Here is a 17168-nt window from a genome sequence, read left to right as displayed (position 1 = left end):
CAGTGGGTCACAAGGGCGAGGAGGCATTCAAATTCAAGGTACACTACAAACGGGCATCGCTCCTGGTGGTGAACTTTCTTGAACTTTATGAATTTGTTTTCTTCTATGGGTATAATAACGTTCATGACCTTGGAAGCGCAGTCTACTAGATGTGGAGCCAATAACTTGTCTGAGGAGAAATAATTGATGCACCTTAAGCAAGTATGTTTTACATGATGATTAGTTGATAGTTGGGTGGAAAGGAATCAGGACATTGATCCAAACATAGTGATAATTATCACCTTCAGAGAAGAGCATCATGTTTATATGCAGCTCACGCACACCGACAAATTTTGAGAAATGGAGGGGGCCGACAACGATATGCTTGTCTTGATCATCTGACTTGTTTTTCTTCTCCAGGCCATAAACATGAACTGATATGCCGGTATTCTGTGCCTCAAATTTAGGTATGTCCTGGATCTTGACGGAGAACTCTATACGATCAGAGTTATAAAACCCACGGAACAAAAGAAAAATTCGGAGCAGGTATTAAAATCCATGGAGAAGAAATAAAAACGTTGAGGTTCGCCGATGACATTATAATTCTGTCAGAGACAGCAAAGGACTTGGAAGAGCAGTTAAACGGAATGGACAGTGTCTTGAAAGGAGGATATAAGATGAACATCAACAAAAGCAAAACGAGGGTAATCGAATGTAGTCGAATAAAGTCGGGTGATGCTGAGGGAATTACATTAGGAAATGAGACACTTAAAATAGTAAAGGAGTTTTGCTATTTGGGGAGCAAATAACTGATGATGGTCGAAGTAGAGAGGATATAAAATGTAGACTGGCAATGGCCTAGGAAAGCGTTTCTGAAGAAGAGAAATTTACTAACATCGAGTATAGATTTAAGTGTCAGGAAGTCGTTTCTGAAAGTATTTGCATTGAGTCGGGACATGTGAAAGTGAAACACGTGGAAGTGAAACATGGACGATAAATAGTTTGGGCAAGAAGAGAATAGAAGCTTTTGAAATGTGGTGCTACAGAAGAATGCTGAAGATTAGATGGGTAGATCACGTAACTAATGAGGAGGTATTGAACAGAATTGGGGAGAAGAGGAGTTTGTGGCACAACTTGACAAGAAGAAGGGGCCGGTTGGTAGGACATGTTCTGAGGCATCAAGGGATCACAAATTTAGCATTGGAGGGCAACGTGGAGGGTAAAAATCGCAGAGGGTGACCAAGAGATGAATACACTAAGCAGATTCAGAAGGATGTAGGTTGCAGTAAGTACTGGGAGATGAAGAAGCTTGCACAGGATAGAGTAGCACGGAGAGCTGCATCAAACCAGTCTCAGGACTGAAGACAACAACAACAACAACAACAGAATATTATTATCAGCTACATGGTATGTACTCGGTCGCTCAGGATGATCTCTGTAATTGTAATTTCTTTCGCAAGGCAGGATTGACCATGAAAAACAAGTGTGATCAGTTATATTTTCGACATTAATGGTTCAAATGGCTCTGAGTACTATGGGACTTAACTTCTGAGGTCATCAGTCTCCTAGAACTAAGAACTACTTAAACCTAACTAACCTAAGGACAACACACACAACCATGCCCGAGGCAGGATTCGAACCTGCGACCGTAGCGGTCGCGCGGTTCCAGACTGCAGCGCCTAGAACCGCTCGGCCACTCCGGCCGTCTCGACATTAATGCATGCCCTCTTTAGGAATCCTGATATAGCTTGACCCTCCATTTACTGGATCGTAGACGAGTGTATGGATGTCTGGATGTAGTATTCGGTTGAGTGCTTTAGCTGACACTCTCACTTCCATCTCGGAAAACCGGCCCAATATAGCACTCAAGGTGGATTTTCGAAACCACTCGGCGATTGACGTGCTCCGCATTATCACGACTTCCACCCCTCCCCCCACCCCTCAAAATAGTGAATACTCGTCTCTTCAACAGCTGACTCAACTTTCGGAGAGTGCGATAATTCGATGCAAAGCACCACACTGCATTTAATGGCGGGTTACCCCAGATCATTGACTACCTTGAGGAGCTCCGTTTGCATGACAGAAAGGCAGGCCCGGTATCTTTCTGCCGGGTTCTCGATTCTGGTGAACGAGATTCGCTCCTCAAAAGCGTCTACAATCACCGAGTATTCTAACTGTGATATGGTATCACTGACCTGATGCATTTCGCGAAAAGGACAGGAGAGGGAAATGCCACTAGCCATAGGTTGATTATACTACGAATACGATATTGAGCGGGCCGGTCTGCTGTACCTGGTCGGTGGGCGGAGCCAGGGGTGAGGCGTGGTGTCAGGCCAGTGAGGGCATCTCGGTCTAGCAGCGGGCGGTGCCTAATGCCCAGCTGTGATGGGCGTGACGCACGGTTCAGCTCGTCATGCTGGGGTTTTAATTACAGTGCGTAATATATAACGCTGTCCTGGGTCTGCAGATTAACCAGTCCGCCTCTGCCACCAATGGCTGAGGCGCCGGCGGTCGTGCGGTGCCGCTGCCCGCCGCCGCCGCCCCCAACTCCACGGGTGACCGATGACGTGGCGGAAGGGGTGGGGGGGGGGGGCCTCGCGATGGCTGGCTCGGTGACGCAGAGGTGTGGGCGAGTGATAACTTCACTGTGGTGGGCGTGACGCACGCTTCAGCTCGTCGTGCTGAGGTGTTAATTAACAGTGCGCCGAACTCCGACACGCGCTACGGCCATCTGAGGCTTCACTTCTGTGAAAAAGTGATAAGCATTGAGTTATAGAGTATGTTTAAATAGACTGATATGAGGTATGAATGCTAATATGAATATTAAATGTATAATAATAGCCACCTTGTTCATTCCCGGACGACGGCTCAAACACAGCAGCCAGCCCCTCGTCATGGACATCAGGGTCGAATTCCCCATCCGCCGCAAACAGCGCCCGAGCAGCTGCATCGCTCTGAATTTGTGTATTTAATTGGTTGGGCTGATCGAAGTCACCTGTAGCAAAAAATAATTAGAGAAAATGTTTGAACAGAAAAAAAATGTAGTTACAAATTGATGGAATCGAATCTTACGCAGGGGAGATGGCTCGTCCCCGTTGCCTAAATTACTCGGCTGGACTTCACCCGATTCATCTACAACAACAACAATGAAGTATACGTTATATTACGGTATTATCGCATACTCGAGGTATTACGAAAAACAAATTTAATGCTCACAGTTTTGAGCTGAAGGGCTTCTGTATTTCTAAACGGGACTTCACATGCTAAATAACACGGATACGAAAGTAATAACTTACGCGGGACCTCGTTCAGGCGAGGGCGCTTCCCCTAACCACTGAAGTTGGCTGAAGATCGCTTCATGATGGTCGAGACATGCAGACAGACAGACTGTATCAGAATGAGGTGAGCACATGAATGCGGGGGTTTAAATAGGATCCCGAGCGTCCTCCTACGTCACCAAGACTCTAGCTAATGGGCGCTGAGTTTCTTGGGGTGAGCCCACTAGCACACCTGGCGACTAGAAGCTGAACTAGCCAGATGCTTCCAAAACCTCGAAGAGACCTGAGTGTCTGATAATTTAAAGCGAAGGAATTCATACTATTTGGGACACAAGCTGGGTGATATTTATTTCAGCCTCTGCATCTGGAGTCATTAAGAGTTCAGCTGCGTAGAATGCAGTTAGATATATTTTGGATAAAGGAAAGGAGGTGTTTTTATTGCTTCTCGCTCAAAGTCTGCGATTTTCGACGATGAATGTTATATACAGGGAACTCTACGCTGCAGGTATTAAGGCTAGCGTTTCTTAAATTTAGCTTCGTAAACGCTGAAGCAAATGATTTGGAAAGACTTCAGATGATAAAATGGAGAATTTTAGTATATAGGAATGGTTTACACTGGAGAAGATGAAATTAAAAAAATTATCGCTATCGGGGGGTTATATGAGCGATGAAAGTTTAGTAAATTATTCTAACTTGATGATGGAAACTTTTTACGTAGAAATGTATAGTGTTATATGTTTAGAACTATTTAGAGCTGGAGTACGTGTTTACTAGATGGTTTGTTAAGTCTGGAAATGTTATTAAGCGTAACGATTGAAAAGCTTTGTCTTCAGATGATAAAATGGAGAATTTTAGTATTTAGGAAAGGTGTACAGAGGAGAAGATGAAATTAAAACAAAATTAGCGCTATCGGCGGGCTATATGGGCGATTAATGTTTAGTAAATTATTCTAACGTGATGATGGAAAATTTTTACGTATAAATGTATAGTGTTATATGTTTCGCCGCCCGAGGTGGCCGAGCGGTTCTAGCCGCTACAGTCTGGAACCGCGCGACCGCTACGGGCGCAGGTTCGAATCCTGCCTCGGGCATGGATGAGTGTGATGTCCTTAGGTTAGTTAGGTTTAAGTAGTTCTAAGTTCTGGCGGACTGATGACCTCAGAAGTTAAGTCCCATAGTGCTTAGAGCCATTTGAACCATTTGTTATTGTGGTGTCACCGCCAGACACCACACTTGCTAGGTGGTAACCTTTAAATCGGCCGCGGTCCGTTAGTATGCGTCGGAACCGAGTGTCGCCACTGTCAGTGATTGCAGACCGAGCGCCGCCACCCGGCAGGTCTAGAGAGACGTCCTAGCACTCGCCCAGTTGTACAGCCGACTTTGCTAGCGATGGTTCACTGACAAATTACGCTCTCATTTGCCGAGACGATAGTTAGCATAGCCTTCAGCTACGTCATTTGCTACGACCTAGCAAGGCGCCATTATCATTTGCTATTTATCTTGTGATGCATGTACCGTCAGACCGATGTTCACCAATTATGAATTAAAGTTAAGTATTCCAGTAGTTACTTACGTTCTTTGCTACTATAAATTCCCTTACCTGTTCCAGACCTCACGCCAGCCTGCGTGAGCTTAAACGCGTGCCTTTCGGCTTCCTCTCCTAGTGGCTTGGCTGTCTCGCCAAGTCACAACAAATGACGACGAGGATTTTGCGTTCGTTTTGATCTTGCCTAAATTACTTGTGTCATGGCTTCGCCACAATCTCCAGATGTACTGTCCGAATTTTATCGCTTGCAGAATCAGCAGACGCAGGCCTTATTGGATGCACTTGGACAGCTTGTCCAGGGTCAACGTGCAATGCAAAACGATGCGGCAGCCGCCGCTTCACCGCTCACGCAGCCACAACACGCAGTTGTACCACCTTTTCGTCCTTTTGATGCTGCACTGGAAAGCTGGACAGAGTGGTCACGCCAATTTGGATTCCATTTCGCCGCCTACAGAATTCAAGGTAATGAGCGGCAGCCTTTTCTCCTTTCTGTCGTAGGCGTCCAGACGTACTGTGTGATAGTGAAATTATTTCCCCGACGCGACGTAGCAACTCTGTCCTACGAAGAAATTTTGTCTGCATTAGATGCATATTTCAAAGAATCAGTCAATGTCGTTGCAAAAAGGTATGCCTTCTTTCGTACAAAACGTACGGCAGGTCAGACTAATCGGGAGTGGGTTGCCACCTTGCAAGGCATTACTAGGGATTGTGCTTTTGAGTGTCAATGTGGACTCCCTTATTCAGATACTATGGTGTGTGATGCAATTGCACAGAACGTTTCTGATGTTCGTATACGGGAACAGATTTTGAAACTAGTCAATCCCTCCCTTCAACAAGTGATGGACATATTGGATCGACAGGACACACTTGACTTTGCTCAGGAATCATTTGTAACTTCACCACCCATGTGTCAGGTTAACCGGCCCGCCGGGCGCGCTGCAAAGAACAGTAAACAGCCCTTGCGCCCGTCCGAGCAGCTGCCACAAAGCTCTCCACCACGTGTGCCTCGCAAGCAAGCAATCATGCCGGCGGTGTGCTACTAGACATTCGCGTGAGAATTGCCAATCACACCAGGCTATTTGCTTTTTCTGTAATAAAAAAGGACATGTTCAAAGTGTTTGCCAGAAAAAGCTCCGATCGGACGCTCAAAACCATTCCAGGCCCTTTGCATCGTGCCGGAATCGGAATCGCACCCAGAATACAGAGGCTCGTGAACCTTCGCCCATGGAAATTCATGTAGTTCATTCCACTCCGCCCAGTGCCACTCTCTCTAACAGTGACTGTGTTCGTCCCACAAATAGTGTGCGTCGACATCGCCGGAAATCCCGTCAAGTCGCAAGTGATTCTGTACCAGTGTCAGTTCACGTTGCACGAGACAGTCGCTCTTGTCGTCAACAGGACAATAAACTTTTTGTAGACTTAGACATTAATGGCAACGTGATACCATTCCAGCTCGATACCGGAGCTACAGTTTCCTTGATCAATCACGACACGTACAAACAGCTGGGCACACCTCCGTTGCGTGCCACGAATGTTCAGCTCAGTAGTTATTCAGGACAAGCAATCCCTGTGTTAGGACAGTGCAGCCTTCTTGCAGCATACAAGGGACAAACAAAACTTGTGTCCTTGTACGTCCTTCGTTCTTCTTCTGCAGTGAACTTGTTTGGTTTAGATTTATTTCAGTTGTTTAACTTGTCTATAGTCAATCAGGTCCTATCAGTGAACCAGACTGTGCCTTCAGACAGTGTTTCTCGTCTATGTGAAGAATTTGCAGACATTTTTGCACCGGGCCTCGGTTGCGCTAAGAACTATACAGCACATTTGGAACTGAAAGTCAACGCACAACCGAAATTTTTCAGAGCGAGCAATGTTCCCCACACATTGCGTGATGAGGTCGCAAGAACATTACACGATTTGGAATCACAAGGTGTGATTGAACGTGTGCAGGCTTCTCTCTGGGCATCCCCCTTAGTAATTTTGCCAAAACCTTCCGGAAAATTGAGACTTTGTGTGGACTTCAAGGCAACAGTGAATCCCCAACTAGTGACTGCAACTTTTCCTTTACCCCGCCCGGAAGATCTTTTTAACAAACTGTGCCCGGGTAAATATTTTTCGACGTTGGACCTAGCAGATGCGTACTTGCAAATACCGGTGGACGAAGAATCCCAGCGCGTTTTGGTGGTTAACACGCATCTTGGTTTGTACCGATTCAAACGACTGCCATTCGGGTGTGCATCCGCCCCTGCATTGTTTCAGCAATATTTACAAACTGTTTGTGCGTCGGTCCCTACTGCAGCAAACTATCTGGACGATATTGTGATCTCCAGAAAGACAGAAGAAGAACATTTAGCCAATCTCAGAACATTATTTCAGGTCTTGCGACAAAATGGTCTTCGCTTGCGGAAGGACAAATGTGTGTTTTTTGCTCGGGACTTACCCTACCTGGGCCATGTAATCAATGCCCAAGGCATACATCCCAGTCCAGAGCACCTTCGTGCCATACAAGACTTGCCTTCGCCGCGGAATTTGCAGCAGCTACAGAGTGTGCTGGGAAAAATAAATTATTATCAGCGCTATGTGCGCCACGCCTCTTCCATTTCGCCGGCCGGTGTGGCCGTGCGGTTAAAGGCGCTTCAGTCTGGAACCGCGTGACCGCTACTGTCGCAGGTTCGAATCCTGCCTCGGGCATGGATGTGTGTGATGTCCTTAGGTTAGTTAGGTTTAATTAGTTCTAAGTTCTAGGCGACTGATGACCTCAGAAGTTAAGTCGCATAGCGCTCAGAGCCAGCCATCTTCCATTTCAGCTCCGCTTCATCGCTTATGCCGTAAAGGTGTTCCGTTCGTCTGGACGACGGAATGCGAACGCGCCTTTCGCCAGTTGAAATCGGCGTTGCTTTCCAATACTTGCCTTACGCCATTCGATCCCCAGAAACTCCTTTTGTTGATGGTAGATGCGTCGGATTTCGGGATCGGTGCTGTGCTTGCGCACAAAGATGGATCGCATGATCGCCCTATTGCCTTTGCGTCCAAATTGCTCTCGTCTGCGCAAAGAAATTATTCACAGATCGAGAAAGAAGCTTTGGCTCTAGTATTTGGTGTTACTAAGTTTCATGATTTCTTGTATGGTCGTCACTTTACCATCATCACAGACCACAAACCTTTGACATCGCTTTTTCATCCGAACAAGCCTGTACCTCCATGTACAGCGCAGAAATTCATTCGCTGGTCTATTTTCCTCTCGCAGTACCGCTACGATATCTTGTATCGGTCCACTGCTAAGCACGGAAACGCCGATGCGTTGTCCCGTTTGCCTGTGGCTGAGGATAGAGCATTCGATTCTTTCGAATTTGCTTGCATGTTCCTTGATGCGGAAACCGATGACGTGGTCGAATCGTTTCCGATTGATTTTCGTCGTGTAGCTACAGCCACAGCTGCTGACCCTGTCCTTGCTGCCGTTTTGCGTTTTGTTGCTACGCAATGGCCCTTGTCAAAGTCACGGATCGAGGATCCGTTGGTTCGCCGATTTTTTGCTCACAAGGAGAGACTTTTTGTACGACGTGGTGTTTTGCTGTTGCGTTCTGATAATGATCAGTCCCGGGTCGTGGTTCCACGTTCGTTACAGTCCTCTGTCTTACGGCTTCTCCACCAAGGACATTGGGGCATAGTGCGAATGAAACAACTTGCTCGTCAGCACTGTACTTGGTCCGGAATCGATGCTGCGATTACGCATATGTGCTCTTCTTGCATGGCGTGTGCCGAACAACAATCCGCACCACCGCGGAAATTCTTTGCATGGCCAAAAGCCACTTCCCCTTGGCAAAGCTTACACATAGATTTTGCTGGTCCATTCTGGAATGCTCGATGGTTGGTTGTGGTAGATTCATTCAGTAATTTTCCTTTTGTTGTCCGGATGTCTTCCACGACGTCTTCTGCCACCATGCAAGCGTTATCCGCTATCTTTTGCATTGAAGATCTGCCACAGACTATTGTTTCTGACAATGGTCCACAATTCATGTCCGCAGAATTTCAGTCATTCTGCAAGACCAATGGTATTCAACATCTGACGTCCGCGCCGTTTTCGCCACAGTCAAACGGTGCCGCTGAACGATTGGTCAGGACTTTCAAGTCCCAGATGTTGAAGTTGAAAGAGTCTCATTCTCGGGAGGACGCGTTATTGCTCTTTTTGTCCACGTATCGCTCTCAGCCCCGAGATGGTCGCTCGCCGGCTGAGTTGTTGCACGGTCGCCCTCATCGCACCTTGATGTCTTTGTTACAACCGGCGCATCAGGTTCCTGTGCAGCGGCAGACACTTGCTTTTGCCCCAGGCGACGTTGTATACTATCGCAACTATCGAGGTTCACGGCGTTGGCTCGCAGGGCGCATTCTTCGCTGCCTCGGCCGCGCTATGTATCTGGTTTTGGGGGCCTCTGGTGAGGTGCGTCGGCATCTCAATCAGCTGCGTCTCTGTCGTCGCACGGGTTCTGCCGCTCCCCGTCTGCTTTCAGCGACGGTGCCGTCCGGTCAGCGCCCTGGGGACCCATCTACTGGCTCGCCTCAGCCCCAGGTGTTACCGACGCTGCCTTCCATTTTGCCCCATGGCGTCGCGCCGCCGCCGCCGCCGCCGCCGCCGCCGCCGCCACCTGTTCTCCAGCCGGTGCTGCCCGCAGTGGACGCGTCGCTGCGACCGCCGGGCGCCTCCCTGGGTCACGCGCCGCCGATCGCTTCCCGTGACCAGCTGTCCTCCGACATGGAACTCTTGCCCGCTCCGGACCACATGGCGTCTTCGCCCGTCGGGTGCCCCGACCAGATGGAGGTCGACCCTTCGGCCGCTCCTGTCTCTTTACGGGCGCATACACCGCATGTTGGCGTGCACCCTGGACTAGGTTTTCAGGCGTTTCCTAGCTCCCCTCGGACCGAATGGCAGGGTGCGGGTGGCACAGCCTCGCCTGTTCTTAGGCTCCCCACCTCGTCGCATACGTCAACATGGGGTCCTCCCCACGGCGGGCGGAAGCCTTATAACACAACCGTACGCCGATTTGCGGGGGAGGAATGTGGTGTCACCGCCAGACACCACGCTTGCTAGGTGGTAGCCTTTATACCGGCCGCGGTCCATTAGTATACGTCGGACCCGCGTGTCGCCACTGTCAGTGATTGCAGACCGAGCGCCGCCACCCGGCAGGTCTAGAGAGACGTCCTAGCACTCGCCCAGTTGTACAGCCGACTTTGCTAGCGATGGTGCACTGACAAATTACGCTCTCATTTGCCGAGACGATAGTTAGCATAGCCTTCAGCTACGTCATTTGCTACGACCTAGCAAGGCGCCATTATCATTTGCTATTTATCTTGTGATGCATGTACCGTCAGACCGATGTTCACCAATCATGAATTAAAGTTAAGTATTCCAGTAGTTACTTACGTTCTTTGCTACTATAAATTCCCTTACCTGTTCCAGACCTCACGCCAGCCTGCGTGAGCTTAAACGCGTGCCTTTCGGCTTCCTCTCCTAGTGGCTTGACTGTCTTGCCAAGTCACAACAGTTGTATGTTGCTCAAAGGTGAATATCATGGTAGAATGATACGTGCAATGGAATAATAAAGCGATGGAAAGATAAAGCCGGCACTGCAAATTATTATTATTCTGCCAGGCATGTAGCAGGATGAAAATTTTTTCTTGAAATGCATAGTTATAAGTTTTGAAGTGAAGTGTTATATGTTTCGAACTCTTTAGAGCTGGAGTAAGTGTTTTAATAGTCTTTGAATGCTTGAAAATGTTTTCTTGATGTTATTAACCGTATCGGTTGAAGGATCTGTTAAGAACACCTGGCAGTGAGTCGCATTCGTTTAAGTGGTTCCTGTTTTGGGGGCGTCCGCCTGGCGCCGCGGCGTATAACAGCCCTGTCGGACTTCGGCTGGCTCAGGTGTGTCCGGCTAGCGAGGATGAGAAAGCGGATGTTTTCGTTCGTCAGACATCAGTAGGTGTGAAAGTAGGCTAGTCGTTTTTATTATGAACACGCTCTGTTGCTCTGGATGGGCCCGTGACACACATACAGCCGGACGACAACGTGACATATCGCGAAGCGCTGTAGTAACGGCGAAGTAGGTCAGTTCTTCGGTCGGCGGCAGTTGCCTCTTGTGCAAAGCATTTCCTCTTCATACGTTCAAGCATTAACACGTTCGCTGCCACTGTAATTGGCCTTGCGTTGCCACGTAACCAATTATTTTTTTTGATAGAATCTCAAACTGTATTGCTAAAAGTAATATAAAATGTATTTATTATATAAGTAAAAGATAAAATTTACTCTCGCGAATCAAATTTTTTTTGAGGCGCATTAAGGCGTCAGTGGCATATCAGGCCGTATTCTATAGCAGGTGGCCATGGACGCGCTAGTGCGTCTCGTTTATTTTTCCTGAAAATTGTGGCAGTTTAGAGTACTACATTTTTATTTTATATTCATAAATAAAACGAAAAATCCAACTGACAAACGACATATTTATTGAACAAAAATACAGTAGAAACAGCATTCAAAAACAAACACAAGATCTTGAAGAAACTACTAAAATACAATGTATATCAAATCTCAGAGAAGATACAATCAAGAACTTTACCGACTACACTCAAACAAATAAGTATTAGAAGAAAACGATTTCGTGAAATACAATCGGCAATTCCTTTCACGTGAAATAAAGGGTCCTTTTTCCAATAGTCCTGCAACTTCCTCATCCTTACATTTCCAATGTGCAAGAAAACTGGCCGAGCGGTTCCAGGCGCTTCAGTCTGGAACCGCGCGACCGCTACAGTCGCAGGTTCGAATCCTGCCTCGGGCATGGATGTGTGTGATGTACGTAGGTTAGTTAGGTTTAAGTAGTTCTAAGTTCTAGGGGACTGATGACCTCAGATGTTAAGTCCCATAGTGCTCAGAGCCATTTGAGCCTTTTTTTTTATAGGAAAACTCCCAAGAACACTAACAATTCGCCAACCGTCACATCTTTCCAACAATTTATTCGTGATAGTTCTTGGGTTCCCACAGGAAGGAATAATTCAATTGCGTTTCGATTTGTTCCTTCTACAACTTTCAATAGAAATTCGTCCGTCAGCAAAAGACGAAAATAATCTAAGGGAGTGTTTCCCGTTGGTTGAATTAGCAGTCCCTCATTTTTTATAAACGTGCAATTTACCATTCCAACTGGCTCGCATTCCCATGCAACACTTGTATCAGCTGCGTTACCACTTGCTACCACTCCTTCTGCCCTTTCCCTGTCGCTTGGATTCAAGCCATTTCTACAGTCTCATCTAAAGCAAACTCGGCTCCGTCAGACTCTTCATTGGTTCCCCACCGGTCCTCCCCACTGGCCAATTCTGTTTCCGAATCGCTTTCTTCTAATATTCGTAATAATTCCACATCCGTTAGTTTTTGTACGTTTACTGTGTCCCGTATTTTACGTTTCTTAGGTTCTGAAGGGTCCGCCGTGTCACGATTGTTTTCCATTTTCAGTCCCACAACAGAGAAAAACTGAGGGAAAAACGTGAACCGCGCCCGTAAAAATTGAAAACAATACGTTCTTAGAGTGCCTGGGCAATAAGCCACACCGAATGGCTGTGCCGACTAAACCGTGGTGCCTCGAAACAGCTGAGTCTCTCTCCGCGCAGGCGCGTCCACGGCACGTGCACCAGTGTCGGCCGGGCGCGCTGGTGCGCCGATGGCAGCGAACGTGTTAATGCTCAGCTGAATGAGTGTATGTAATAGAGCTATGAAGACACAGACAACTCGTATCTAAGCCTTTTGTGGCGGTAACATGGAACTAATGATGTTTATAACAAATTTAAACAAATTATATTCGAATTGAATGAGTAGCGTCTAGTGGAGGCAACACCATACTAACCCCCCTCAGCTGCAGGAGTAAGCTCTTAGAGTAAAAGTCATGAACATTTTCTAAGATGATGGCGAACACGCTTGATAGTGCTACTGTGTATAATTTTTTAAATAAAGTCCTATGCCTCCAAGCTGAATGAGTGCATGTAATACAGCTACTAAAACACAGACAACCGATATCTCAGCCTCTTGTGGCAGTAACACGACACCATCTACGCCACTTAATATTCTCTGCAGTAACTTATACTTGCGTTGAAATAGTGTTTTGGAGAATACGTAGACATGCTCGAAGCGAACTCCAAAATGTCTGTTAGCAGAGCGATGAGAAGATTTGTCTTGCCACAGTTGGAGGGACCTGCAATTATAGCTCTTATGCTATCGGGGAGGAGTACTCCATTCTTCTTACTCTTCTTGTCTGTATCTTCATCGTCGCAGGACCAGTCACCTACAACAAAGTCCTTGTGGCGAGGGTGTTTCACCCAGCCTGCCATGATACCTACTGTGTTAGGTCCTGGCGTGCAATACGCTTTTATACAAAAAAAGAAAATGTGAGTAATCACATGTGACATTATAGGCAAGATCATTTTGTCTCGAGAAATAAGACAAAGACAAATTTGAGATGATAAATATATTTCTTTATTCACGATTGACACTTATACACAGCATTATCAAAAAATGATTTGTTTCTGTTTTAATCGGTGCAGCAGCAGAACAATATTTGGAAAATAGCTGCTTCTTATATCCCTCAAATTGTGCACGTATATCTCGCAAAATTATCAGCGCACTGCAATAGTCTGGTATTCCATCAGTAAATTTGAATTCAACATTTTCCACACCCATTCGGCGAATAGCATTAGACTTCGGCACTGCACTTTTACAGGTACCAAAATAATGATCTATATCTTCTATATGAATGCTGCATGTGTGAAGCCAGTTAATGATATCACAGTATGCGGTTTGAACGTATGGGAGCCATCTATTAAGTCTCTCAGTCGTATTAGTTATCGCTGAGTCTAGACTGAAAAAGTTATCAACAGTCGAGTGCGGCATATAAATACTCTGACCCTCAGCACTTTTAACTCTTAGTGTAGCATGATCATACATTGACAGTATACTCACTCTTAGACCACCGCAGTAGATGTCCTGGGATGGAAAATATACTGTAGTCACATGCTTATTGACGTATGTTTTTGCGTGACAGAGTTCATCCCACTCGTAGTCTCAAAACCGCACTTTAATATTTTTCGACATATTTTCGAACACTAATACAGATGACAAGATACCGTCTTGTAAAACTTCAACTCCTTGATGAAAACATTTTGGAGTGCTAACCATTGCCGTCCAGGATTAGCCGAGCGGTCTTAGGCGCTGCACTCATGGACTGTGCGGTAAGCTTAGGGACTGATGACCTTAGCAGTTAAGTCCTATAAGATTTCAAATACATTTTTTTTGTTAACCATTAATATATAGCATGAGGCGAATAGTAAAGGTGGCGGTACACTGGAGGTTGGTATCTTCTCATCCACAACATCCAGACCAGCGCAGTTATCCGTCTGTTCTTGCACTGATGCTGGAATGTCTCTTGCTCTTGGCCCATTGGACGGTGCATACGATGGAGCCCAGTAGGATGTTGAACCCTCGACGGTATTGAGCGGCACAGAGAATTGATTCTCATTATCCTGATCCATCATGCTGAGAAGCTGTGTTAGAGGATCTGTCGATGGCATGGGTGTGGATCCCTGCGGATTGGAACCTGTCGGCCTTTACAGGTGTGCTAGTCCCAACGGATTAGATGGGGACTCTATGGATGCATCTGGTGGAGAGAGGGGGAAGAAGAATAATCATCAGCATAATATGTTGTTGCTGTTAGAGAAATATTAATAATAATAATAATAATGACAATAATAAGCACCCGTATCATCTAACACAGCCACACATCGATCAAGACGCATCCAACACATGGCTAAGAAAAGGCAATATATACAGTGAGACGGAAGGATTCATGATTGCAATACAGGATCAAACAATAAACACCAGATATTACAGCAAGCATATTATTAAAGATCCCAATACCACAACAGATAAATGCAGACTTTGCAAACAACAAATAGAAACAGTAGATCACATCACAAGCGGATGTACAATACTAGCAAATACAGAATACCCCAGAAGACATGACAATGTAGCAAAAATAATACATCAACAGCTTGCCTTACAACATAAACTTATAAAACAACATGTTCCCACATACAAGTATGCACCACAAAATGTACTGGAGAACGATGAATACAAATTATACTGGAACAGAACCATTATAACAGATAAAACAACACCACATAACAAACCTGACATCAGAAGAAATTAACACAACTAATCGAAATATCCATATCCAATACAACAAATATGCAAAAGAAAACAGGAGAAAAAATTGAAAAATACATCCAACTGGCTGAGGAAGTCAAGGACATGTGGCATCAGGATAAAATTGACATTATACCAATTATACTATCAACTACAGGAGTCATACCACACAATATCCACCAGTACATCAATGCAATACAGCTACATCCAAACGTATATATACAACTACAGAAATCTGTAATTATTGACACTTGTTCAATTACCCGAAAGTTCCTAAATGCAATGTAACATATACCATACAGTTAAAAGGAAGTCACGCTTGATCAAGGTCCGCGTCACCTTCCATTTTTAACCAGACATAACGTCTGAGACAAGAAAGAAACAATAATAATAATAGAGCACTGTAGATACTTGCTTTTCTGCTGCTTCCTCCTCCTGTTCTGCTGGGCTGATTGGTGCTTCATCATGCTGACTGACGACAATTGATTTTGAACAGCTTGTGGACCCTACTTATATACATGATACCTACGTCATCATGATGCTGTGCTCCTATTGGCTGAAGTGCAGTCGTCTGACGTCACGGCCTCCATTTTTGTGTAACGGTACTCGCATCATCAGCTGACGACTCGGATGCCATCTTGGATAACGGTACTTTGGGGTGACACAAACATTGTCCTGCTACTTGCATGGATTATGTGTCACGGGCGCAATAAATCTATGTTTCTGCCGATGTAGATGGAGATTAAGAGCAGGGCGGCGTGGAGGGGAGCGGGGTCAAGGATTGTATTGAAGAATTATTTGCTAACGTGGAGCAGTTGACTTCCTAACTACTCCCCTTTAAACAAATCCAGTCCCATCAGTGTGGAAAGGGCTAGGACATGAATTACGAACACGCATTTGGTATCGAAACTTAGAACATTAAGCCGGCCGCGGTGGCCGTGCGGTTCTAGGCACTTCAGTCCGGAACCACGTGACTGCTACTGTCGCAGGTTCGAATCCTGCCTCGGGGATGGATGTGTGTGATGTCCTTAGGTTAGTTAGGTTTAAGTAGTTTTAAGTTCTAGGGGACTGATGACCTCAGATGTTGAGTCCCATAGTGCTCAGAGCCATTAGAACATTAAACTAAGTCTCATTATGAATTTCTATACACAGAACGTAATCATTTCACATGAAACGAAATACATTCATTATTGAAGTAGCAAACCTTGTACACAATAACGTTTACGATTAAAAACCTTTTTCGTTAATAACGCTACTAAACCCAAATGCTACTAAACCAAAACCTCTTAGAAAGTGGGTGAACGGTTCTGGGATGTGTTCACTTACAACTGAATTTATGTGGAATCGTGTACTTCACCTGTAGACATCCAAAACACGTTGCAGTCTCAATCGACCTCTGAACTCTCTTGTTTTCTCATCATAATTTGATTTTAAAAAAATTGTAAAAAGAAGCCAACAGAAAAAGAATATATATATAAATATGTGTGTGTGTGTGTGTGTGTGTGTGTGAGAGAGAGAGAGAGAGAGAGAGAGAGTAGAGTAAACAAATCTCTAACAAGTAGCCAGAAGGAGAACGAAAACCAGTGAACATCAACAGGGACCAAACCAGCTTGTCAAGAAAAACGTTGTGCTTTTATATTGTTCGAAGTTTTAACTTGTGAGTGTGGTTCAGTGCGCATTTCTACATCACATGAGCATGCAGATGGAGATACGTACCACGAAAATAAATGCAAGTAATCGCAAAAGATAATGGCGAGGTAACAAATTAAGTTTATAGATAAAACGACGTTTTAAGACATCAACTATTCTCGCAATATTATCAGTTCGTTTCAGAAGGCAAGTTATAGAGTACTGAAAATATCGTGTTACAGTACCTACCATTTTAGACAGTAATAATCTTATTACGGATAAATTGTTTTTAATTCTAAATTTTGTTACAATAATTATTAATTTAAACACTATTGTGTGTCACAGCTCTGAATAAATATATCCGCTGATAATGGCACAAAGGTGCAGTAATATGTTTCGGCATTAAAAAATATGTTTTTTTGTATAATAGGTATATTTCAATTCCTGTAATTCTCTTGCTTTTAATATCGTCTGACTTGTTAGTTTACCTGAAAGTTGGTGTTCGA

This window comes from Schistocerca piceifrons, chromosome X (assembly GCF_021461385.2).
Source record: "Schistocerca piceifrons isolate TAMUIC-IGC-003096 chromosome X, iqSchPice1.1, whole genome shotgun sequence".
NCBI lineage: Eukaryota > Metazoa > Arthropoda > Insecta > Orthoptera > Acrididae > Schistocerca > Schistocerca piceifrons.
This window is presented reverse-complemented; position numbering follows the sequence as displayed.